Below are 26,178 nucleotides of genomic sequence, written 5' to 3'. Positions count from 1 at the left end.
GGAATCTTGGAGAGCTGCATCAAACCAGTTAAATGACTGAAGACAAAAAAAACTTAAATCACATTTTAAAAAAATATATTTTTCAAAAAATCAACTCCCACTTTTTAAATTTAAATTCCTTTTATTTTTTCCTCTACCTCCCTTCTATTTGTAAATTACCGCGGTCAGCTTTGCAGTTCGAAAACTTATTGACTCATTTTTATAGATACATTTGTATAAAATATTTTGGTCGTTTAGATTCAGTTAATCTAAATGATTAATTATAATCATTAAGCTGTTAATAATGATTAACTACTTAATAGTGATTAAATTTGGAGTTTTGTATAAAATACATACTTTTTATTATTACTTAAACCATTGTTTAAATACCTACGAACGTTATCAGAAATACATTAAGAACTTTTTTTTTATCCTTGCGTATAAAAATTCTGATAAAATTACTCAATGATCATAATAAATTGTACCGTTTATTACAGCCTAATTTTTCCCAAACGGATCAACAAAAAACTAAATGAATTCTGAATTTTTACGTTTGTTTAAATTTTACTTATAATAAGAATTAGTTCAAATAAAACCCTCAATTATAAAATTAAGTGTTTAACGCTTATTCTGTTATAATTATTATTTATATTGTAGAAAAATAAATATGTAGCCCTAAATAAAATAAGATGTATGCCAGATTTTAATGTTGATATAGCAGCATAGTCTGCAGACAGACAGACACATTGGCGCCATGGAATTACAGACAAAAACATTAGGATCCGTTTTCATTTAACCACACACGTATATTAATAGAACATCTTCCTTTCAATCTTGTGTTAGGACGCGTGCACATGCACCCGCACGCATACATGTATAACCAACCGATAACTTGGCCTATCACCTGCTTTTTTCTTTAGTAATATTGATGTACTGGAAACCACATTGCCTGTATTTTTTAATTTTATTATGTATCGCTTTTTAAAAGGGTTAATGAACTTTTTTGTTGTGTGTGTGTGTATTTTGTTTAATAGGATTTTTTAAATGTTACGTTTATAATAATATTATTTATAATTTTGTCTTTTGAAAAATTTATTTTTTTTAAAAATTAAATTTAAATTTGAACAGAAATTTTATTTAACGTCTGAGGATTTTATTTCTTCTAATCTAAAAAAAAAAAATGAATTAATAAACAAGTAAAATATTTGAAAATAATTACTGTATTATATTATTTCCAATAACAATGAAGGGGATTTATCGTTCATTCTTTACGACCTCCAAAAATTACTTTGTTTTGGAAATAAATCTGATTTCATTGTTTACCTCAGAAATTAGTTGTAGCTTAAATCTTATGTTGAAAGGTTTTTATTTAGAAATACTCTGAAGTCGAACAAAATTAACGATTCTAAATCAGAGTTTATGATTTCTTGATACTTCCTGATAATGTTACTTCATGTTACATTGATAACTGAGGGTGGCGTTTTCATATTATACGTTTGTTCTACTATGAACCAGTTTACATTAAGTTAATACCCAGTTCGATTTTAAAACGTTAATATATTACGTAAAAAGTCACAAAATAGCGTGGCAAATAGAATAGACTACAAAAAATTCAACAAACCGATTGACCTTAATCAGACAGGTATGCCAACACATAAATAATTGATAAAGCGGTTGTTACTTTCAAGGTAGACCTTTTTTTTAAAATTAGGTTAATTAGTTCTCTAACAAACTTCTTTAATTTCCTGGCACGCAAGAAGGAAACTATGGAAATCAGAAAAAAGGGTACTGGTTTTTTTTTCATTTTTCGACATTTTATCACTCAAGAACCCCAAAAAACACAACAAAAAAAACGGGGTATGTAGTGTGTAGGTGTGTTTGAAGCTTAATAACTTTAAACTGGATAAAGCGATTTTTTTTTCAAATTTTTATAAAGACTCGTGTATAAAGGGCAGTTTGTTGGTAAACTTTGGGGCCAATATATTCAGAAGGTTTTGGGAGTTAATTTTTCTAAAAATTTTGCAAAGACAAACAACCCCACCACTTTATATTAAGTTAAGTAAATGCGTGCATGCATATCTTAACATTTAAAGAAAACTATTTGCCCTAAAATTTCCCTTTTTCCCAAAAATCTAAAAAGTTATCTTTTTATTTATTGCATATTTTCTACCGATTACTTTGTTTAATGTCTTCCTAAGAATAGTAGTAGTGCAAGTGACCCAAAAAAAAAAAATACTTCAGGGGCAATATTATCTTATGGGGGAGCAGATCGTAGTTTAAAAATATCTATTTGTTGAATTTTTCACAATTTTTTTTTTTTTGTTTATTTAAACTTTCAGTAATAATATTACTATAAAATTTCATGATAATTCACCCCCACCCACAAAAGAGAAATCTTAGGTAACTTTTTATTGGTTGTTAATTTTTTAGTGAAATTATTTTAGTTTTTTTCCATTTAACATAGTAAACGTAGAAAAAAAATTGGAAGATTATTTTGTAAGTGAGAAGCAGAAAAAAATTTATTTTTTGAATTTTGAAAACTTCATTTAAATATATAATGATAATTTTACAACTCTAATCATGATAAATTACCCCCACCCCCCAAAAAAAATCTTAAATAACTTCTTTCACGTAATAGTATTGTTTTTACATAACAAGATGACGACTCCTTAAAAAGACTCCTTTTGTGTTTCAGTATCTTGCAACACAATACAGTTTAAAACAAACGAACAAACAAAAGAAAAAAGCGGATGACATTCTATAAGATCGTTTAAAATAATTTAAATATTAATTTCAGCCAGACTCGGTGGCGCAGTGGTAGCGTCTTGGTCTTTCATCTGGAGGTCTAGGTTCGAATCGCAGTCAGGTAGGGGATTTTCACACGCTAAAAGAAATTACCATTTCGTCTCATCCTCTCAAACAGTACCTAACTAATAGTGATCCCGATGGCTAAAAATGAACAAAAAAAATTTAAACGTTTCATTTTTCTTTCTCCTTTATTTTAATAAAAAACAATTAAAATTATTTATTATACTATTTTATTATCTAAAATAATCTGATGTGGACACCACTTGACTTTATTGTACATTAAATTACATGTACTTATTTTTTGCTACATTTTATTAAAACTTATTTTATTTGAAAGTAAGATACGATCCTCTAATTCTTTAATAAACTGGACAGTTACACAATTGCATTGTGGTGAACACCATATTGCATCATATTTTTTTGTGGTGTCCGTATTAGCATTTTATATTAGTTTATATATTAATTTTCTTTCACATCGCTCAAGTAGTTATGTGGTGTAAGTGAGAACGTGTCGGATCCGTTACCATATACACATCGGTTCGAATCCGACTTCGTACACATATTTTTTTAAATTATATTGATTTATCATATCTTCATTAGTTACTTAAAAAACAAAACAAAAACTTAATTTTATTGTTACTCCATTTTAATCCTTTATATACGGAATTTCAAATAATCCTTTCTTAGTGCGAATTACTCCATAAGAAGAACGTATAAAAAAATTTTCATCAATTTACCTGCGGTAGTTTTTTGCTGGGCGTTGATCATTTATCACTCACGTCATGTTATTTTATATAAATAGTAGATTACGGAGTAATATTTATTTGTTACGGAATACAGCTGGTAACGGTATACGGCATAATTCATACTTAACAGTTTTGTATTATTATTGTTATTATTAACGCTTGTAGACGTTAAACTAAGTATTGCATAATAAATTATATTTATTGTTTATACCAGTTGTTTGATGCAAGGCAGCGAATGCACTTGTAAAACGATGGCAACTCTGCGTTACGTGCATATATACGCGTAAAAATATTTATGTCTAAATAAAAAGAAATTTATATTTATATGTAACCGTGACGGCTTCACCCGTGCTGTATGGTTACTTGCGTTTCCCATCGCGCTCAGGGGCCGTTTAGCCTGTCAGTGCTCGCTTCAATTCCCCTTCCCATCTAGCTAGATTACACCCCCTCTCTTCATTAAAACCAACCTTGTGAAAACAATAAGTAGAGATTAAAGCCTGTTTAATTTATAAAATCTATCAGTGTATTATAATTACCTCATAGCAACAGTTTGGTCAGTACAGGCCTTAATTTTAGTCATCTAAGAATTTGAATTTCAAAACAGTTGGACTCAATTTTAAAAATGTAGTTATAATTAGTTACCCGTAATGTATTTTACCCGGTTCTTATCGTTAACCGACAAATATATCGAGAAAGTGACGATACTTCGTTTCTCTCTCTCTTTTTGTTATAGACAAGCAATCAGAGGCAGGTGCACTTGGTCCACGTTGCACAAGCTTCCGTATTAAAAAAAGGTTTCAGGTTGAGCTGCGAGCCAGGAATGCACCGCTTCTTTCACTGTTTCGTCCGAGGTAAATCGACGGCCCCTTAATGCCTCTTTGAGTTGACCTAACAAGTGGTAGTCAGAAGGGGCAAGATCAGGACTATACTGAGGACGAGCCAGTACTTGAACGTTGAGTTTCTGGAGCGTTTCAGCAGTGTGGGCAGCAGTATGTGGACGAGCATTGTCGTGCAACAACACAACATCTTTCGACAGCAGTCCTCGGCGTTTCCTTCGAATTGCAGGTTTCAGCTTGGCAGTAAGCATCTCACTGTAACGCGAACTGTTTATTGTTGTGCCTCTTTCCTTATAATGGTTCAGTACTGGGCCTTGTGAGTTCAAAAAAACCGTAAGCATCAGTTTTCCTGCGGACGGTTGGGCTTCAACCTTTTTTTTGCAGGGCGAATTTGGATGTTTCAGTTCCATACTCTGCCGTTTACTCTCCGGCTCGTAATGATGGATCCATGTTCCGTCACCAATGATGATTCTGTCTAAGAAGATGTTCCGTTCGTTACAATAGACATCCAAATGTTTTTGGCAGATGTCCAAGCGCGTTTTTTTATGCAACTGTGTGAGTTGTTTTGGGACCCATCTTTCACAGACTATGAAACCCAAGTCTGTTGTGGATGATTTCGTAGGCAGAACCGTAACTAATTTGCAGACGATATGCCACTTCATCGATAATTACTCGTCTGTCTAAGAAAACCATGTCACGTGCACGCTCAATGTTTTCCTCATTTGTGGCGGTAAACGGTCCTCAGGCTCCGTCGTGCGTAACACTTGTGCGACCGTTTTTGAATTTTTCAATCCGTTCGTAGACACTCCGTTGCGGCAACACGCTGTTCCCGTACTGTACCGAAAGTCTTCGAGAATTTCGGGCGCTGATACACCTTCCGACCACAAAAAACGGATCGCTGAACGTTGCTCTTCTTTGGTGCAAACAGAAAGCGGAACAGTCATGGTTAACGACAGGGCAGCGATAATGGAACTAACCTAGCAGCATCAGACCTGCACACAGACATAAAACAATTAAATCACGCATGCGTCATCTATCGCAACCTCATCGCAACACGACAGTACTACCAACATATACAAAAATATAATTAAATTGCGGGTAATAATTGACTTACCCTCGTGTATATATATAAACAAGTCTTTCTAAAATGGTAGGCTGGTTCAGATTTTACTTTTAAAAGTAAACAAAAAATATCCTTAGGACAAATGGCTATTTCTCCTTCGTTCTCCCATTGTCCGCCATTTTGTTATTTTTATATAAAAATTTATATCTCAAGTTCGGTAGACGATCATATTGGTATTTGGTAAGTGTTTTGGTAATAATGTTTTAAATTACCAAAATATCAGGACTTAATTACCTTCGCAAATTACAAAATGGCGGCCATGTTTATTTTAAATTCGTTGTATTTCCATAAATTTTAGTTTTATCAAAATTTATATTATTTGCTAAAATATGAAGCCTTTTATTTTGAACAGACTGACATTTTACTTTTTAAAATCTGTTAACAAATAGCCGAGTTGTGGAAGAAAATTGATTTAATTTTGTGTCTGTTTTCACGTCCTCCACTTTACGTTCAATTCGATGAAATATTAATTGTTTTTATTTATTGTTAACTCTAGTATTGTAAATTAGTATAAAATTAAAAAATAATTTTCTCACAATAATATACCTTACAATTAACACTACTAATTAACATACTAGCATATTAACAGAAAATTACAAAATCAATTTTTTCCTATAACTCGACTACTTGTTAACCGATTTTCAAAAATAAAATACTATTTTGTTCAAAGTAAAAGGCTTAATATTATAGGAAGCAACGTAAATTTTGATAAAACTAATAATTATGGAGATATACCGGGTTGATAAATAAACATGGCCGCCATTTTGTAATGTGCAGAGGTATTTAAGTCCTGATCAATTTGTAATTATAAAATTTTATTACCAACACGCTTACCAATTGTTAATGTGATTCGTCTATCTGAACTTCATATATAAATTTTTATATTAAAAAAAAAATGGTGGATAGGGGGAGAACGAAGGAAAAATTGCCATTTTTCCTAAGGATATTTTTGGTTAGTTTTACAAGTAGAATCCGAAAAAGTATAGCCAGCCAACTATTTTAGAAACGATCTGTGTATATATAACGAATGGTACAGACAATGTATTGTTTCGATGTATTACCGAATAGAACTAACTTAAAAAAGATACATTTTTAATTAAGATAACAATTTGAAATCGCCCAATTCATTACCTTTGTAAGAATTAAATCACATATTATTTCCATATACCGAATTTAGTGTTCATTCCTGTATGTTCCCTCGGATTCGTTACGCTTGTAAAAAGTAAAATCAAAACAACTAACGTAATGCAACTGTCCACTGGCGAGTCGTGCAACACCTCGTTGACAAGGTCACTTCGTGATATTTTGGTGAGTCCGTGTCTTGACTTTTCATCTAGACTTCAACCCACATCTAGATTACATTAAACCAAGCTTTTTTGTTGAAACGTAACAATTGTTTTATTTTAATATGGAAATATATTTCATATTGATCTAATCGAGTTGATTTTAAGGGTTGTAATAACTCAAATTTTATATTATATGTTTACTGGTATTTTAGTTTAAATTTAATTTCTATTATATGAAATAAAAGTGTGCTTTCAGGTGGCAAGATGTATAACGATTAAAAAAATATTTATATTTTAGAAATAATTGATGAAATCATTTATACCGTTATATAAAGAGGAAGAGAATTATGTTTATTACCGGATAAAAAAAAAAAACTATTCGATCAATCGCAACCTAATTTTTACCCGCCTTTCTTGGCATAACTGAGAAGGTTTTTATATATATTTCATCTAGAAAAATCTCGAATAAAAACGTTATATATATATATATATATATATATATATATATATATATATATATACTAGTGGAGGTTGCCGGTTGACGCACAACTTTAATGAATTGATTTAATGAATTGTGACTCTCCATCACTATGTGAACTGGATTTGGACTGAATAATTCGATTCAATCGAATGAATAATATTACAAAAATAATAGAATTAAATTTACGTAAGTAAAAAATATTTTTAACAGTAACGGGCTTTCCGTGGGGATTGCGTGTGAGGCTAGAGTAGTGAGATATGCGAGCACCTTGTAGAGGCTAGACCAATCACAGTCAACTGGTAACAAACGGGGTTTCCCTGGGGCGCTGTTTGTGGAGTTACAATGAAGTGTTATATCTCTGCAAACAATCGTCCGATTTTCGAAATCCACCCGGGGTATTTGTCAGTAGGTTGAGCGCTAAATTTTGCATGCATAAGATCACTCTCAATCTATGTTCGTTTGTTCAAAATCTTAAATCTCCCAAAGTTCTCACCGAATGCTTTGAAATTTAGACGCAACGTTACATTCGAATAAGCGTGTGTTTTTATATATCTACTATTTATATACCTAAGATTTCACACCTGTGACAGGTAAAAACATGCTATTAATTAAAAACAGCGCTATCTGTTGGACGTAAAAGCAACATACGCTACACTAAATATTTTACGATTCCATTTCATTGTTTTCGATATGTGTGTCCGCTGTAGATTAAAAAAACTACTGGACCGATTTACGGGCGGGGAAAACAGAGAAAGGGAAAAATCGTTAAAGGGAAGAAGGGGAAAATGGGGGGAAACGGAAAAAGGGAAATACGGTAAAAATAAAAAGAGGAAAGGGAATATGCAAAAAATGAAAATGGGAAAAGGGAAAGTTTAAATTTATTTTGTGAAGTTCCGTAATGTTAATTTCGTTAATGTTTTATCAAACTTTCAATTGCGTTCATTTTATATATATAAAAATATATACGCAAATCTAGGAATAGCGAAGCATTGTCGGGTCTGCTAGTATGTATATATATATAAAAAGTTTTTTTTAATCGCATCACGCGAGAACCAACCAACCGATTACTTTCAAATTTTCAGGATGCTTTCGTATTATCCCAGGGAAGGTTTTAAGCCATCGACCGAGTCCCTAGCTCCCTTAAAGGTTAAGATATTAAAAATTATCATTATTTCTTCGCCCCCAAAAGGGGTTTAAGTTGTAAATTGAGGATATTCATTAAGGAAAAAATAGATTAATCTTTTTACTTCATTATTATATTTGTCACCATAACAACGGAAATAAGTTATGAATTTTTCGTCGTCAAGGTGTCTGTACTTTAGTTACCGTAGTTACTATTATTCTATTTTTTGTAATTTAGTTTCTTTTTAGCTTTTTATAAAAAGGTATAATTATTATTTATCACTATTATTCTCAGAACCATAAGGATAGCCTACGGTGCGGGGATCCAAGGGGCAGAGCCCTCTGTGTAACCCACCGCGTTGGTCTAGTGGTGAACGTGTCTTCCTAAAAATCGGCTGATTTGGAAGTCGAGAGTTCCAGCGTTCAAGTCCTAGTAAAGTCAATTATTTTTACACGGATTTGAATACTAGATCGTGAATACCGGTGTCCTTTGGTAGTTGGGTTTCAATTAACGAGACATTGCAGGAATGGTCGAATTGAGACTGTACAAGATAAAAAAACATTCTTTAATTTCAGATTTAAAGAAAAATATCTAATCTACATAAAATTTACAGAATTTTATCTTTAAAATAATATCTAATTTGATACAAAAAAAAAATTAAAAATGAATAATAATATGCATCTTAAGTGTGACGTTACACTGAGACATTAAGTGACTTATTACCATTATACTAGAATGTAATGTCACTTGATGTCTCATGCCAGTCACTCTGTTAATAGAATTATCTTCTTTTTTTTCTAATTCAGCGTTAAAGATTCTTTTAGTAGGAAGCACCTTACTAAACTATTTTGTGTTTTGAAATTCTGATTTTTAATACCTTGTATGCGGGTTCAAAATTATTATAGTGTAAGGTTAAGTTTGGTATTATTTGACTTTATTCGTAGATAATGTTTTTATTTCCGTTTAGTGGTGACTACAGAAAAAATGAAAGAAAATATAGAAACAAAACAAAAATAGACTTATTTATTTCCGAATAAAAATTAATCTTTGTTAAATTAAAGGAAATTAAAGGTAAAATCCACAAATAATGTTGATAAAGCCGGAGGTAAATTTAGCCTAATAATTATTCTGATAATAAATCTTATAAAATTTTATCGAACTATTAAAATTTGTAGTTTATAGAAAATAAACATAATAATAATTTTGTTTTAGAACTTTATTTCTTTTATTTTATAGAAATAAAAGTAAATATGAAAATAACCATTTAAACTCGATATTAATAACAAAAGAGAGAAAAAAGAAATTATATAACCGCAAACTGAGGTTATTAGGTAACCTGTTATTTGAAGTTGTCTCTACCCATATTGATTTTTATTTAATAACATTTCTTATTTAACTGTTTTTAGTAGTCACGTTGTAAAATACGTGGTTTTAATAGTTTCTTTTTTCATTTTTTTTTTTTTTTTTTTTACTATTTTTTAAGTTCTATTTAATTATAGCATACCTATAAAACCATTACTTTTTTTCTTTGTTTTACATGTGAGGAATATACAGCGTGTTCCGGTAAGTAGTGGAGAAATCAGAATATATGAATAAACAAAGAATGTTCATGTGAACAATTGCCCTATCATAATTAATTTTTCCTTAGTCCTCCGTTTTGTATTTTTACAATAGTAATTTTATCTTAAGAATGGATCGAGTTATTTTAATTAAATTTGGTTGATATGTATCCATCAGAAACTACAAAATAAATAAATTTTAAAATTTGACCTTTGTAAATTCTAAAATGGCGGCAATTAAAATATTTTAATCGTTAACAGCTTTGTAATTATTAAATTTTTTGAGTTATCTTTTATTTTTGAAAGAAGTCAACAGGTATAAAATTATCAGACTGCATAATTTTTACGGTTTCGTTTTTCAATCGATTTGAACAAATGAGTTGTCATTTTGTTCATAATAAAAGGGGTAATATTTTATTTAATAAACTTCACTCGAATAAATTCAATATTTACGGAGTTAACGATTAAAAAATGTTAATGACCGCTATTTTGTAATTTTTAAAGGAAATATTTTAAAACCTATTTATTTTTTAGATGCTGAATATACTCGTGCGTAAAGAAATTTCATTAAATATCATATTCTGTTCGTAAGATTTACATTTTTATTGAAAAAACGATGGACACAATCGAATTGAAGCGTGATGATTGAAACATTAAATGTTCCGTTTATTTTTATGTCGTGAATCAGTCCCTTTTCTTTTTTTCCTTTTTAACCTCCGGGACCACCATGAGGTATCGCTCCAGAGGATGAGATGAACGATTTGTAGCGTGTGTAAAAATGATATGCCTGACCGGGATTCGAACTCGGGACCTCCGTATGAAAGGCGCCACGGAGACCGGCGAATCGGTCCCTTAAGTTTGGTCACCGCCACCCGGGTCATATGTATATACCGGTAAATCACTGCGAAGTTTTTCCGGGACTTTCATAACCTATTCTGGTTGTGAAAATAATCGAAAAAGTTCACATAAACATATGTCATAAAACGCTTCGTTTGCGAGAGAACGGCTAGCGAGAGATTCCGCTCGGATTTTACCTGCCCCTGTTAAATGAGGTCATACTGAAAGTTTTAGGATGTAAATTAAGGAACAAAATCAGTGATTTTTTTTATATTTTTGACTTGAAAAATTGAATAAAATAGGCGTTAGAACTGTATCTGTAATAGTTTTTGAGAAATGCGGGGTGAAAACCCTATTTTTAAGTACAGTAACTTTGTTAAACGGGTAATAAACGCGTAAATAAAAACAAAAGTTGTGGAGAATCTAATTCTGAACAAAATGTAAGATAAATTATAATGCAAGATAAAATTTAATAAATTACGCCCGAAGAAGGTTCAGAAATTGCGGCCAACAGATTATCCCCGGTGGTTAAACTTTTATCATTGGTTTCTAGACAACGCTGATAAAGTAAATTCAATTTTATTTACTGATGAAACCACTTTTACGAAAAAACGAATCTTCAATTCTAAAAATAGTTTAAATGGAGCGAAGACAATCCACATGCTACTGTTGAAACTGGTTTCCAACTTAGATTTCACATTCATGTTTGGATTTACGCGCGGGGAAAAAAGGGAGAAAGGGAAAAATCGAAAAAGGTAAAAGGGAAGAAGGTGAAAATGAATAAAAGAAAAAGGGGAAAGGAAAGGGAAAATAGCGACGGGGGAAATGGGGAAAAGAGGAAAGAGGGAAAGGGAAATACGGTGAAAATGAAAATAGGAAAAGGAGAAGGGGAAAGTTGGAAAAAGGCAATTTGCTAAAAATGAAAATTGGAAAAGGGAAAGGTTAAATTTTCTGAAGTTCCGTAATGTTCATTTTGTTAATGTTTTATCAAACTTTAAATTGTATTCCTACATACAATATATTACATATATATATACACACACGCAAATCTAGGAATAGCGAAGCATTGCCATCACATTAATGTTTGGTGTGGCATTATTTATGACAAAATTCTGGCACCATTAGTTTTCAATGAAAACTTTACTGGAGATGCATATGTTCATTTCTTATAAAAATATTTTGCCGGTTTTTTTGGAGGATGTACTTTTACAAATTAAATTGCAAATGATTTTCCAGCACGGTGGTGCAACGCCAAATTTGTCTTTAATAGGTAGAAATCAGTTGAATGCTAATTTCTTAATCTGGATTGGACATGGTGGACCAATCAATGGGCCACCATGATCGTTTGACTTAACGCCACTAGCTTACTTCATTTGGGGCCATATGAAAACGACACTATACCGAAAAAAAGTTAATACTAAAGAAGAATTATTCATTAAAATACGAAATGCTATTGAATTTATACGAAACGATCTGAGAGATGATACGGAAAGGCACCGGAAATATTTTATATCGATTACAGTGCTGTGTACATTGTGAAGAAGGGAATTTCAAAAAATTACTGTAACTTAGGTGTGTTATTCTGTTACCATTTATTATTTTATGCATTTTACTTTTTTTTTGCTAAAGTTCATTAGATACAGAAAGAATACGATTTTCTGTCAACTTTTCGTTTGTTTTGCTACAATAAAAAACAAATTTTTAAAAGTTTTTATTGACTGTATTTACATTTATTTTCTCAAAATTAGATTATCCACATGTTTTATTACTAAATCTTCCGCATTTATCGGTCATTTAACAAAACTATTGTACTATATGTCTAAAAACCCCTTTTTTTGACACCGAATGTTTGTTTTACGTCGGATACCGTAAACTCTACTTTAGTTACAGTTCTGGGACCTGCTTTATCCTATTTCCTAGCTCAAATTACATAAGAAACCACCAACCTTACTTAATTACTCCTCAATTTGAGTCCCAGAAATTACAGTAGAGTTTATTTTTATTAATAAAGCTGAAATTCGGGCGAAATCATTCGGTCTGGAAACAAAGTTTCTCCAGACCTGTGTTAAGATGATCTTTTTTCATTATTTTCAACAGTAAAACATGTCTTGAAAGTTTCTCCGCTTCTTCGTGGGATACTATGTTTATATATTTATACTCTCATTATAAATTATATAATTTTAATATTAATATTTTTATGTTGCAGGTAATCTTGATGCCAAATTTTGGGTCGGTGAAGTACTTGAAATGCTTGAGGTAAGTACAAGAAATGTTCACTCCGAAAAAGAATAGCATGGCGTGAGGCTAGATTTGGGTACTGAAAAATTAATTCTAACTTTAAATGTAATCGAAAGAGTTTAAAAAAATCTCCTACCGATTTAAAATTAAAGTTTTATTAATATCGAAGTGTGGAAAGCCCTTTGTTTTCATTTGGCATACACATTTATGTAAAAAATAGATAGTTTCATGTGTATGATGTACGTCGTATGATCTAGCCGCTGATTTCGGTTAGGTGGAGGTGATCTAACGGATGGTTAATGGGAAATTTTACGCTAATTTTTCACAAATTTGTGATAAATAAAAGGACTTTCGGTTCAATGATGTATAAAAACAAGCGTATTCACACCCTATAATAATCATATCTCTTCTCGCTTATCTTCTCTTCTGGAACTAACTTTGGTGTTTACCCTTTCAAAACACATCTTACCTTAATTCTTAGTTAAAATATTTTTACTCGTTTTCGCGAGGCATTTATTTTTCAATATTGGTTTGTTTATTTGCTTATTTATATCCCCATCATTAAATTAACCTGTTCTGATTTTTCATAACATATGTAAGATATGATTTGATTATTCGTGGATATGACATCCGATTTTTACCGATAAATTTATACTCAGTTTTTTTTTGTTTTCACTTAGTGAATAAAAAAAAAAAAAAAAAAAAATTAATAAATAGATATGTTTCGAGTTGAAAAAGAAATTAGCAGATTTTTCTGTGGGTATAAAATTAGAATTATTTTTTAATTTGACAAGTGAGATACCAAATAAAACTGCTTCAAAAGCGGATTTACAAAAAAAAGTAAACTTTTAACAGGGTTCTAAAACAACATTTTTCCGGAAAAAAAATAGAAATTACAAATATTAAAAAAAAAAATTAAAATAACTGAAGAGGTTAATTAACAAAGTATTAAAATGAATATAACTAGTTTAATTAAATCATAAATTTAAATTAAAACACTGAAATGTCTTTAGTGAAAATTCGGAATTTGTAATCAGAACTGAATTCACAACACCTCCATCGTGTTATATAATAAATAAATGACATTTTATTACTGTTTTTGAAATATGTAAACAATTTTATTTTAAATTTTGAATAAGTATCAAATATTTCGTTTAGGTTATGTGATTGTTACAGAGATCATGAAAATTTGAATCGAAAAATTTATTTATGCAATTTTCTAAAGATCGTCCATAATGTTTTTCAAAGTTAATTTTTCCCCTTAATATGCTAAATGTTTAATTTTTTTTTAAATTGAAAATACAACTTTTTCCTAAATTTATTTATTTAAAAAAATAAATATAGAAAATTGCACCGTTGCATTAACAAAACGTGTTATTTACATTAATTTTGGTTTAGAACGATTTCTGTTTTTCTCTTTGTTTTTGTTTAACCTCCGTTACCACCGTTAGGCATTGCTTCAGAGGATGAGATGAATGATTTTTAGCGTGTGTGAAAATGCCTTGCCTGACCGGAATTCGAACCCGGGACCTCCGGATGAAAGGCCGAGATGCTACCACTCGCGCTACGGAGGTCGGCTGTATTTCTCTCATACCAATGTTATAAATTCGTCATCAGAAAGGTTCATTGTTTGATTTCTGATCAGGTTTGGGATTTCTCATTCACAACTAAAATTCCATAGTACGAGTACATACTCGTATTATCCATACATTTATGGATAGTAGTACATAGATAAAACATGTATGTATCCATACATGTTTTTCGTGTTTATAAGATAAATTAAAAACTAAACAGTTAAAGAGAGGTGTAGTAATAAAATATTGATATCAATAAAAAGTTAAATTTTATAAAAAATATATTATTAAAACTATATATTTATAAAATAGTTTGTTTTTTTTTAATAATTTTAATATTTCATTCATTTTAATATTTAAATCATGTTCCCTATAATAAGGCCATCCAAGATATTTCATTAGTTATTGGTATTTATAGTTACTATAGAAACATATCTTTCAGCCAATAAGATGAATTGATGTTGTGGGTTTCTATAGCAACTACTACTCCCACCAATTACTTTTCAACTCAAGAACCCGCCTCTTTGTTAAACTTTTTAAAAGTTTAACGTCTACCGATTTAACAGCTCAATTTAAAGAAAAGTAATGTTATATACTTAATGCGATTTGTTACAATTATTACAATTTTCTGGACAAAACAATATTGAGGTCAATGTTTTTATAACAGATGTTGAATGTGTTCAGCATTTTCATCAATACGAGCCATTACCCTCTTTTTCATATTCCGTCGCACCTTTCGAAGTATATTCCAATTTCTCGTAATTTTTGAGTTATATTGGCTTTACAGTTCTTCAATAGTTGTGAATTATTTTTGAATACACCACCTTTTAGATAACACCAGTGACAAAATCTACAGGAGAAAGATCAGGTGAAATAGCTGGCCAATCGATATTACTCTTTCACTAAAGAAATTTCTTAAAAGATTTGTTGCTTTTACCATGTGACATGTGGCATCATCTTGAAACCATGAATATCATTTAATTCTAAATTTGCAATAAATTGCGTTAAAATTTCTTGGTAAAGGTCTGCATTAATAGCGTTTTCAAAGAATATGGTGCCAATTATTCTTCGCCTGGAAATTGCACACCACTTCAATTTTCTGTGGGTGAAGAGGTCGTGGATATGAGGATTGTTGGAGTCCAGAAGCAATAATTCCGACTTTAACGAAACGAATCAAATGAAACCAAACCTCATCTGAAAAAAATACATTATCCTGCAATACTTTTTTCTTTTTCCTGTTTAGCCTCAGGTGATTACCGTTCAAATATTACTTCAGAGGATGATATGTATGAGTGTAAATGAAGTGTAGTCTTGTAAAGTCTCAGATCGACCATTCCTGAGATGTGTGGTTAATTGAAAAAACCCAACCACCAAAGAACACCGGTATCCACGATCTAGTATTCAAATCCGTGTAAAAATAACTGACTTTACTAGGACTTGAACGCTGGAACTCTCGACTTACAAATAAGCTGATTAGGGAAGACGCGTTCACCACTAGACCAACCCGTTGGTTTAAAGAAAAGACTGAATTCATGTATCACATGAATTACACCAGGTTGATTATACTGCAGGTGTAATTCATGTGATACATAAATTCAGTCTGGCTTAAGTTAAGTAGCCGGAAACTTTAAAGGCACTATCCACAGATATTCCTCTTTTTTCCGGAAGTTTTCGTAACGATTTGTTTGGCAAGTTTAAAAAGCTTATCCTACCATTTTCCGGTGTTTCATAATTAAGTCCTGATCGTTTCCGGCTATATCTTAGATCGCAAATAGGACCGGCCCCTCTATATTACTTTGTTAAATGATGAATCGAAGATTTATTTGGTACATTGTTACCCGGAAACTGCAATTGAAAAATCTTCTTGGGCACAAAGCAAATGATTTAATGGTTAAATAATTTTTTCCTTTCTTCTTAATAAAGAACATTGATAACCAAATATTACCAACTGTTCACAAAAAATAAATAGAAAATTATATCAGCTGATTATAAAACAACAAAAATTGGTAGTTTTGCCAACATTTTCATCCGAATTTATTGTATTAACTATTCAAAAAAGTATTTTACTTGGTTTGCATTTTAAAACAAACACAATATATATATAATTTTTTTTTTTACTTTCCATGTTATTCTTTTCTTAGTGTTGCAAACTCTGATGCAATAAACGTTAAGTAAAAATGTTTTAAGTCACGTAATAGATGCATTTGTTACAAGTTGTACGATATTAATACAAATTAACAATAGAACATTATTGTTAAAAGAATAAATTATATCTCATTATTTTTATTACACGAATATCAGTTTATTCTTAATATAAAGTTAAAATGTTTTTAATAGTAAATTGTAAAAAATAGAAAACATAAAACGAGATTTACTTTTAATTTCAACTAAAAGGTCGGTCAACTGCTATTTATTTAAAAAAGAAAATCTTTAATTTTATTTAGGTTGAATGATGTCATATAATTAAAACTAAAAGTACTGAAAGATTGTTTTTTTTACCGTATTAAGATTGTTACAAAATATAACTTGTTTAGGTTTTTTTGTTATTATATATTGCATCAAATGAACGTTTTTTCTTTCTTAACTTTTTATTGTATTTATTAAATTATTTTTAAAATCCTGTGTCAAATATTATTACGTTGTATATATTTATTATGCAATCATTTGTTTCACTGTCAAATTATTTTTTGTAACATTACAAATTTTTTTTTTTTAGAAGTAATTTTATATTTATTTTATTAATTATGAAGGAAGGTCAACCGCTTTATAATGTAATCTAGAAAAAAAAGGTGAACAAATTTTCGGTAATTGTTTTTTATCTTTAAAAATAGTATTTTATGAATATAAATAATTTTCTTTATATTATTTTTCTAACAAAGAATGTAAAAAATTTTCAGAACATGTTCTTCTGGTGTAAAGAAAGAAGAAAAAAATTCATATAAACAGATTCAGAAACGCTTCGTTAGCGAGTCTGACGGGCGAAAGATTTCGCCCCAAACTTTTTCGATAAAATTAAGCTAGACTGTAATTCTTGGGATCCAAATGAAGGGGTAAATTTAGCTATTCTATATGAATTCTTATACTTTAAAAAAATCTCGCAATTGTATTTCTAGTATTTTTCAAAAAACTCAGAGGTAAAAGACATAAGATTTGGGTTGAAAAACACATTATTTCAACAAAACTTTTAGAAAATTTGATTCTATGTTAAATTCAACTAATGAAGTTCACAGAAACTAAATTTTTACAGAATTTCCCGTGAGGTGTTAATCAAACTTTCAAAACATGGAATTAAACAAAAACGTTCACGTGAACGTTCTATCTTGCTTCTTTCTTCATTTTTCTTTTCTTTTTTTTAATGTATATCTTAAAATATTAAAATATTTTAACGAAATTTGTTTTTGTTCTGCATATACAAAATAAATTTAAATAGGTTTATAAAACATAACCTTTTAAAATTCCATAATCATCATGATGTGGTATTCTGCCTTCGGGGGGGTTTTCTTTCTTTCTTTTTTTAACGGTGTTGCGGAGGCACTCCGCAAGTCCGAGGGAGGCACTCCCCTACTTGTGGGGGAGTGTCGGACTCGCACGGGTTCGGTTAGATGTTGAGATGGTAACAGCTATTTCACCTCGGATCCGCAGTAAATGCGGCCCCAGGGATGCCGTTGAGCTCGGGTGGTCAAGAGTCCCCGTGCCTCATCACCAGCCCTCATCCACGCAAGCGGACGGACGACTCCGCAGAGGGCTGTCTATGGTCCCTTCGGTCTCCGATCAGTTCTTCACCTGTATTCAGAGCTTCATTTTCTTTAACTCTCTTTTATCTTCTTTCTTTTCTCTCCTACTCCTCTATTTTTTTATTACATCAGGTTATTACTTTGCTATAACATGTTTTCAGGACTTCTTTTTCTTTCCTTTCTTCTCTCATCTTTCTCTTCACTCGTTTCTCCCACTTGTCTGTTTTCTCTTAATACATTAGTTTTTTACCTTTAATGGTGCATGCAACGGTATTCTTTTTTAGTTTAAATGTCACCCCTAACGACCCATGGAGTCCCCGGCCGCTCATTGGAACCGACACACCTAGGCATGCTGGTCCTCACGACCGGGAGTGTCCGTCCTGCCCTATCCTAAACCCTTGAGCGGTCCTCTGCATTCATAGCGGGTATTAAGAGTGCACGCAAAAAGAGTATGTTCCGCCGTATCAATCCCAGACAAGTGCCAGGTCCCCTGCCATCAATTTAGTCTACATCTGATTCTGTCTTATTCATTTCTTTTCGTTTCATCATAACATTCACTACTCTTTCTGTCATTTATTAACTTCCTATTCTATTTTCATCCTCTAACAGAGCCTTCAAGAACTGTATTTTTTATTTCTTTTCCCCTAATTATTTACCCGATCCAGTTTCCTTTCCTTCTTTAATCCTTCCAGTTTTGTTCTATCGTCATTTATTCTTCTTAACTCTTCTACATTATTCACCCTCTGCCACCCATTTTATCTTTTCCGCTCCCCTCCAGACCCACATCTCAAAAGCCTCGACATCTCTTTCCTTTTTCTCCAGTATCCACGTCTCATTGCTACAATTGGAAATATACCATTTTACCAATCTCTTCCTCAGGTTCTTACCTGATGACAAGAACGTTTTCATATTCCATGTAACTATTCTCACTAATTTATGGTACTTCTGCTGTTTCCCCTGGAGATTAGAATGGTAAGTCATTTTACCTCCAGAATATTTAATAAAGGAAGACATTACCGTAGTGCCTGACTATGAAAAAGCAATACAGTTGTATTCCGTTGCCTTCTGTATCCTAATACCATTGATTTCCTATAGAGGTTTCTTCCGCCTGAAGGCGATTTCTGACTCCCGGTGCAATAGAGTGTCCCAAATCCCTACTGCTCATCCGCCCTCCAAAAAAGCCGCTGTCACTTGTAGGGTGGAGCTCCTTGCTCCCTCTCTACCGCGGGGAGGTGAATTTCAGAATTTTCCTTTTATGAAATCTAAGACCTAATTGGCATTTCTTAGATTCTCTAATACTTTAAGAAGAATTCCAAAATGGTGGCCAGTGATTTTTTTAAATTATTAGTAGCTTCTTTAATTTCTTTTATCAAATTCAAAACTTACTAGTTTTCAATGGGCTAACAAAACTAAACGTAAAAACATTTGAAACAACTTTTTTTATGTATTGCATATTGGAATTATAATCTGTAATCAAGGTAATACTGTAGATAACTGCTCCAATCTTCCGGATTAGTTATCGATAAAATACGTTACTGTTTCCTTGAGAGAGCCTAGAACATAATCTCTGATGAGTTGATAGCTTGTCTCGTGATGTTACATCGTACTTGAATTGTATTTTTTATCATCTGTAATAGCCTTATCTTTGATCTTTTATTCCACACTTTGAGTTCTACATGCACTACTCTGATCTCCCTGTGAGTAAGCGGGTCAATTTAATCAGATCATCTTCGACATATTATCATGGGAAGAGGTTATCTGTGAATATGTCCATTGGGTGCACAATTAGTCTTAAAGTCGATGAACGTTTCGTGTAAAATGGGCTACTTGTAACACCTTCTGATTGGAATCGTGCTGAACGGTTAATATAGTTTATTTGGATGCTTCCATATGCTACGTAATTCTGTTGATATGCAAGAATTTTTCTTAAGAATGTCTCTTTAATATGGATTTTCCTGGATTACTTGGAAGAAAAGCAATTTGATTCGCCTTATATTAAATCTTTCCTATGTTAAATCTTTGATCAGTAATATATTGTAACTATTCAAGGAATAATCTAAAAGATTGCGTGGAAGGGGCCTTAGGTGCTGTTTTATTTATCTCGTTCCACAGATATTGTATGAATACATACGTTTTTTTTTTCACGAATTGTCATTTCTTTTACCCTGAATCTTTTTCTTCCCAGTAATTTTCTGTGCTTTTTTTCTTGATCTCCTATTTGATTGGTGTTAATAATAATATGTGAACCTGTATGATAATTATGTAAGATAATCTAACCGATTTATTGCCCGTTTGCCTAGAAAACTTTTCCAGTAGCTATTTAAAAAAGCTTAACTTCGAACTGAGAATCTTTTTCGGTTAAAGTTTAACATTTAACATACTTTCTAATGTAATATGTATAAAATAAATAAATACATTTATATATATATACTGTATATACAAGCACAGTAATACAAAAAAAAAAAAAAATATTAAAGTAATTATTTTTACATCATGAAGCAATTTTTTATTATGTTCTATTGATAATTTAATTATATGATTATGTAGATAAGGTGATGAAGTGGCGATCTGCTTTCACTTTTATAAAGAAATCTTTTAAATATATGTACAAGTATAACGGTATAAGTACATATAAATAACATTAAAAAAAACTTAATCTGATTTGTATAAATAGAATTAAGAATGCCTGCTACTTTATAGTACTTAAAATAAAATCCCTGGTCCAATTATTATGTTAATGTTCATGTAAAGTAATAAAAACTGCTGTCGTAAAGTAAATTTCTATTAAAATATATATATATATATCTTTTTTAATGAAGTTTTTTTTTAAAAAAAAAAATTGTTAGTATGTTTCTTATATACATTAATCATAGTATAATATTGAAATATAGATATTGAATCAAGTTTCACCCGGATGTAAACTAGGACTTTAGACTCCTACATCGTGCTTCCGCGTAATTGGCACTTACTATTTTTTTATTTTTTTTTGTATAAATACTTAATCCTCGAAATAAATTATAACAGTATTATAGAAAAGTCTTAGTTAAACATTAAAATTTATGGCAGATCGGTATTTATGTAATCTGTACTATAAGTCCAAGTAAGAATAAATGTGATATTAACAAATATTTAGAATAATAATATTCATTAAGTAATTCTTAAGTAGGAATTCTATATAAAAAAAAATAATTTCAATTGGTTGTTAAAAACCCCAGTTGCCATAGCAACACGGTTTAAACGTTGTGCCACGCCCATCTGCCGTCCACACTGTTTGTCGATAAAGCAGCTGAAGATGAAATAAAAACCAATTATTTCTTTCCTAAATCATGAAGGAATGATGTGTTGTGATTCGGATTTTTAATTCCTTGTACGAAGTGAAGAAAGTATTGTTGTGTTCGCGAAAAATTTCGGTTTTTAGATTTCAACGGAAATATCCATTTTGACCATCCTTAAATTCATTTTGACTAGTTTCGGTGTGACGTATCTTGCATAACTCAAAAACGATTAGCTGTAGGATGTTGAAATTTTGGATTTAGGACTGTTGTAACATCTAATTGTGCACCACCCCGTTTTATTGCGATCGACTGGACCAATGTATCCAAAAAATTCGGATTTTGGACTTTTTCTTAAGTGCAGTAACAAGCCCTTGAGAGATTTCAACCATATATCGTAAGATGGTACTTATTTTCATTGTTCCAAAGTTATAGTCAAATAAAATTTTAATTAATCAAATATTTGGATCTAACAAGGGAAGACATCGGTTCGAATCAGACCGATGATTCATTTCCTTTATTTGTAACGTTTTTTTTTTTTTTTTTTTAAATACATTGATTTATTAATAATTATTAACCTCTGATTGAAGAAAAATTTTTACAATAAATAATTCAATAATAAAAAAAAAAATGAAAATATTAGAAGTTATTAGCGAAATAAAATTTTACTTACTTTTCATTTTATAATAGGTGTACAAGGAAGTCATATGGTGTCCACATCAGAATTTTTTAGCCGTGGTACTATGAATTAAAAAAAAATATTTTTATTCGAAAATTGTTAATGTTATCAATTAACGCACGTATCTGAAGAATTATCTACAACTCATTAAAAAAGTCTTATTATTAATAATTTTAAAAATCTGCATCAATAAATTTTTATTACTATTATTCATTTTTACTATTTAACGTAATTAAATTGATTTTCTTAAAATAACTATTAATTTATTACATTTATTTTTTGTTGCCGTTAACTTGAGTGAACAATTATAGTAGATAAATAAAGTAAAAGTTTATTGAGAATTGATTTATAAAATAATGGAGGAGGAGAGTTTGGCATGAATAGTGTTGGAAGCACGCAGAAGGTGAAGTGCTGTGTTATAGGCCATAGTGAAATGGCAAATCGTGCGTTACATTTAGAAAATTTTACAACAAACGATACCCGTTTTACGTACTTATTGTCGTTAACTATTAATAATAATACTTTCGCTTTTTCTGGTCACCATGTTATGACTGGCAAATTTTTTTTTTTTTTTATTATAGTACAGTTATAATAGACACAATTTAATATAAAGAATCAAGTTGTAAATATAATTTTTTTATCACATTTTTTAAGTAGAACATATTGAAAAGTTATTATATTCTTTTTTTTTAACTGTTTTATTATTATTTTTACGTTGAACAAATTTTATTTACCTTGCATTGTTTTTAGCCGCTGGGTCAATTTGATCGTTTTGATAAATTAATTAATTGTTTCATTTTTCAATCGTCAATTTAAATGGCGAAATGCGAATATAAATAATTGTGTTTATATACAGGTAATTAAATAGGAAAGGGAAATAATTTGGGAACTGATTCTAGAATTTGAAATAGGGAAAAAAGTTCATACACATACGTATCCGAAAACGCTTTAATATTGAGTTACGGCTAGCGAAAAATTTAGCCCGGATTTCAGTTTCCTTCCCGGTGAAACGAGGTCATATTAAAATTTTTAAGGTGTTATACCTTAAACATTTATCCCTTATACATGTATAAGGGGTAAATTTTCTACAAGTGTTCATTATAAATTTTACTCGTTTAACAAAGTTATTGTACTTCAAATCTAAAAAAAAGTATTTTTGTCACCGAATTTTTCTGTTTTACGTTGGATATCATGAAAACTACGGGAGATACAGTTCTGGGACCTCTTTTATTTCATTTTTCAGGTCAAAAAAATACGAAACCATTAAGTTTACCCCTTATATAACGTCTTAAAATAAAAATTTCATTATCTCATTTCACCGGGGTAACTGAAATCCGGGCGAAAGTTTTCACTAGCCGTAACTTAAAACAAAGCGTTTTCGGACATATATCTGTATGAACTTTTATTTTTCCGTCTAGATAGTACTATAGCTTTAGAATGGAAAGTATTATAATCGACCCAATTTGAGCATATGCGGTTTTCACCGGATCTTAATGTTTTGACATCTAAGGAACCCTGAAAAACAAAAAAAAAAAACTGGATGGAAATTTTCCGGATGTTAATTTTCGTATGTACTTGTGTTCGGTGTTGGTCTTTAAATCACCTTATATATACAGAACTACTGGACCGATTTTAAGCAAACTTGATCAGATTACTTCTATATATGGGGCGTTGATGCCATTAAATTTTCAACTTAAAAGGTCAAGGGGGTTAGGCTGTAAAGCAAGGTCAGCCTCGAGTATTTCGCCTAACTAAGGTCATATTTTTCTTAGGCATATTTCTTAATTAAAAAATAACAATATTTGAAAAAAAAAATTTGCAGTATCGCACCCCCACCGCTAAAAATACTGTTGTAGTCGGCCGCTATGTTGTGACGTCACAGGTGATCGATAGAATTAAATAAATAAATAATATTTAAAGTGTAAAAAAGTAACTCGGTCTGGCTGGGTATCGAACTCGATCGCCTGGTTGATTCGGTACCTGGTGCGTTAAGACTTGCGGCTACAACAGTCTGCCGACCGTACAAGCGAAATTTGTTGTATGTAAGTTGTGAAATACATTGGTTTGACTTGTGCTGACCGTCGCCGCTAGTACTGCCACACCCGCGTGAATTAAATACGGTATGCGCACGCGCTTTAGTAAGAATCATTATTAAATAAACGAAAAAATATTATATTTAAATAAAATATTTTAAATTAAGTCGTGAATCAGAAAACACCTACGGTTGTAGACTTTAGCCGCGTGATGGGAAAGTCCTACAGCTGTGTATCAGGGTTTTCCTTATTACAAGCTTTAGAATCAGTTGCCAAATTATTTCGTTTTCCTACTGAGTCATCGTGTGTTTTCAAAATGTTTCTAAAATTGTGGGCTGGGTATACTTTTTTTCGCATTCTATTTATAAAACTAAACAAAAAAGAATACCCTTAGGAAAAATGGCAATTTCTCCTTCGTTCACCCAGTGTCCGCCATTTTATTATTTTTATATAAAAATTGATATCTCGAGTTCGGGTAGAGGAATCACATTAATAAAGTTTTAAAATTAGAAAAAAAATCAGGATTTAAATATCTTCAAAAATTACATACTTAATTTCATACTAATTTACAATATTAGAATTAACAATAAATAAAAACAAGTAATATTTAATCAAATTTAACGTAAAGTGGAGGACATGAAAACAGACATAAAATTACAATATTAATTTTCTCCCATAACTCGGTTATTTGTTAACCGATTTTAAAATATAAAATGTCATTTTGTTAAAAATAAAAGGCTTAATATTTTAGCAAATAACATAAATTTTGATAAAACTAATTTACAGAGACATAAAGGATTGAAAAATAAACATGGCCGCTATTTTGTAATTTGCGAAGGTATTTATGTCCTGATTATTTAAGTTTTGATTTTATATATATATATACACATAGTGTTAAAATATGAGGAGCCTTGAATAACTTTTCAATCTTGATTAAACGTTAAAAGAAATTTTGCAAATGTTCGTATATCAAAACGAACAATATGTTTGAGGTAACAACATTCGGAACCCCTCATAGCGGTCCAACTCAAACATTTATATAGTTTAAATATACTGTAGTATATAGCGTTATATATTCTATAATGTATTTATGAATTAAATAATTTAGTTAATATAATTGTTGAGATTATTCGTAATAAATTAGAAATATGTAACTTGTTTTCAGTTTTTTTATCTTTATAAGAATATTTGAATAATTGGAAATAACTTGACTCGTAAAACTTATAAATATAAAAAAGAAATATTGTTTTGTACTTAGGATAATTTTATCACAAGCCCATAATTTTTTTATTATATATAATTACTTTATTTATATTTTTATTGCTGTGGAACGTAATAAAGATTAAACTTAAACGTTCTAATACAATTTTAATTTTTATGTAAATTATGTATACAGTGGTAATTTTAATTGTAACAATATATATATATATATATATATATATATATTTAAAATTAACAATTATAGGTGTGTTGAATGATTTGATAAGTTTATTAACTATTACATAGTATTAGCCTTAATTTTAGTAATATAAGAAAAAAATTACTTATGATTTTTTGAATTCAGATTTTTTACACGACTGCCCAAAAAGGAGTGTAATTTATTTAGGGTGTATGTATGTATGTTCCTCCGCACAAACAGAACGGCTGAATCGATTTGGGTGTAATACCCCGCGTTGGAATCCTTACGTTACCAGGAGTGTCATTGGCTCTCTCACTCTCTCTCTCTCTCTCTCTCTCTCTCTCTATATATATATATATATATATATAATACACCAAGTGTATTCTGATATTTCAATAATTAAAAAGATGATGACTCCAGCAGTGGCGGTTTGTAACAAAAGTTAGTGGGGTTGTTGCTCAAGAAAATTTT

At 30.6% G+C, this 26,178-nt stretch overlaps 1 protein-coding gene across 3 annotated transcripts in view; it reads left to right on the top strand.

Moving 5' to 3' along the window:
- Positions 1 to 26,178, top strand: part of LOC142332105 (uncharacterized) — a 528,381-nt gene that overhangs the window by 47,721 nt on the left and 454,482 nt on the right. Inside the window, exon 2 of one of the 3 annotated variants that reach the window (XM_075378326.1) lies at positions 12,985 to 13,034. The exons of the other annotated variants lie outside the window; for them this stretch is intronic. The gene's annotated coding sequence lies outside the window, so the exon portion shown is untranslated. The remainder of the gene's footprint in view (positions 1 to 12,984; positions 13,035 to 26,178) is intronic. 3 annotated transcript variants of the gene reach the window in all.

The sequence above is a fragment of the Lycorma delicatula genome, chromosome 11 (assembly GCF_047948215.1).
Source record: "Lycorma delicatula isolate Av1 chromosome 11, ASM4794821v1, whole genome shotgun sequence".
Taxonomy (NCBI): Eukaryota; Metazoa; Arthropoda; class Insecta; order Hemiptera; family Fulgoridae; genus Lycorma; species Lycorma delicatula.
Note: the sequence above shows the minus strand (reverse complement) of the source record. Positions and strands in the feature narration are given on the sequence as shown.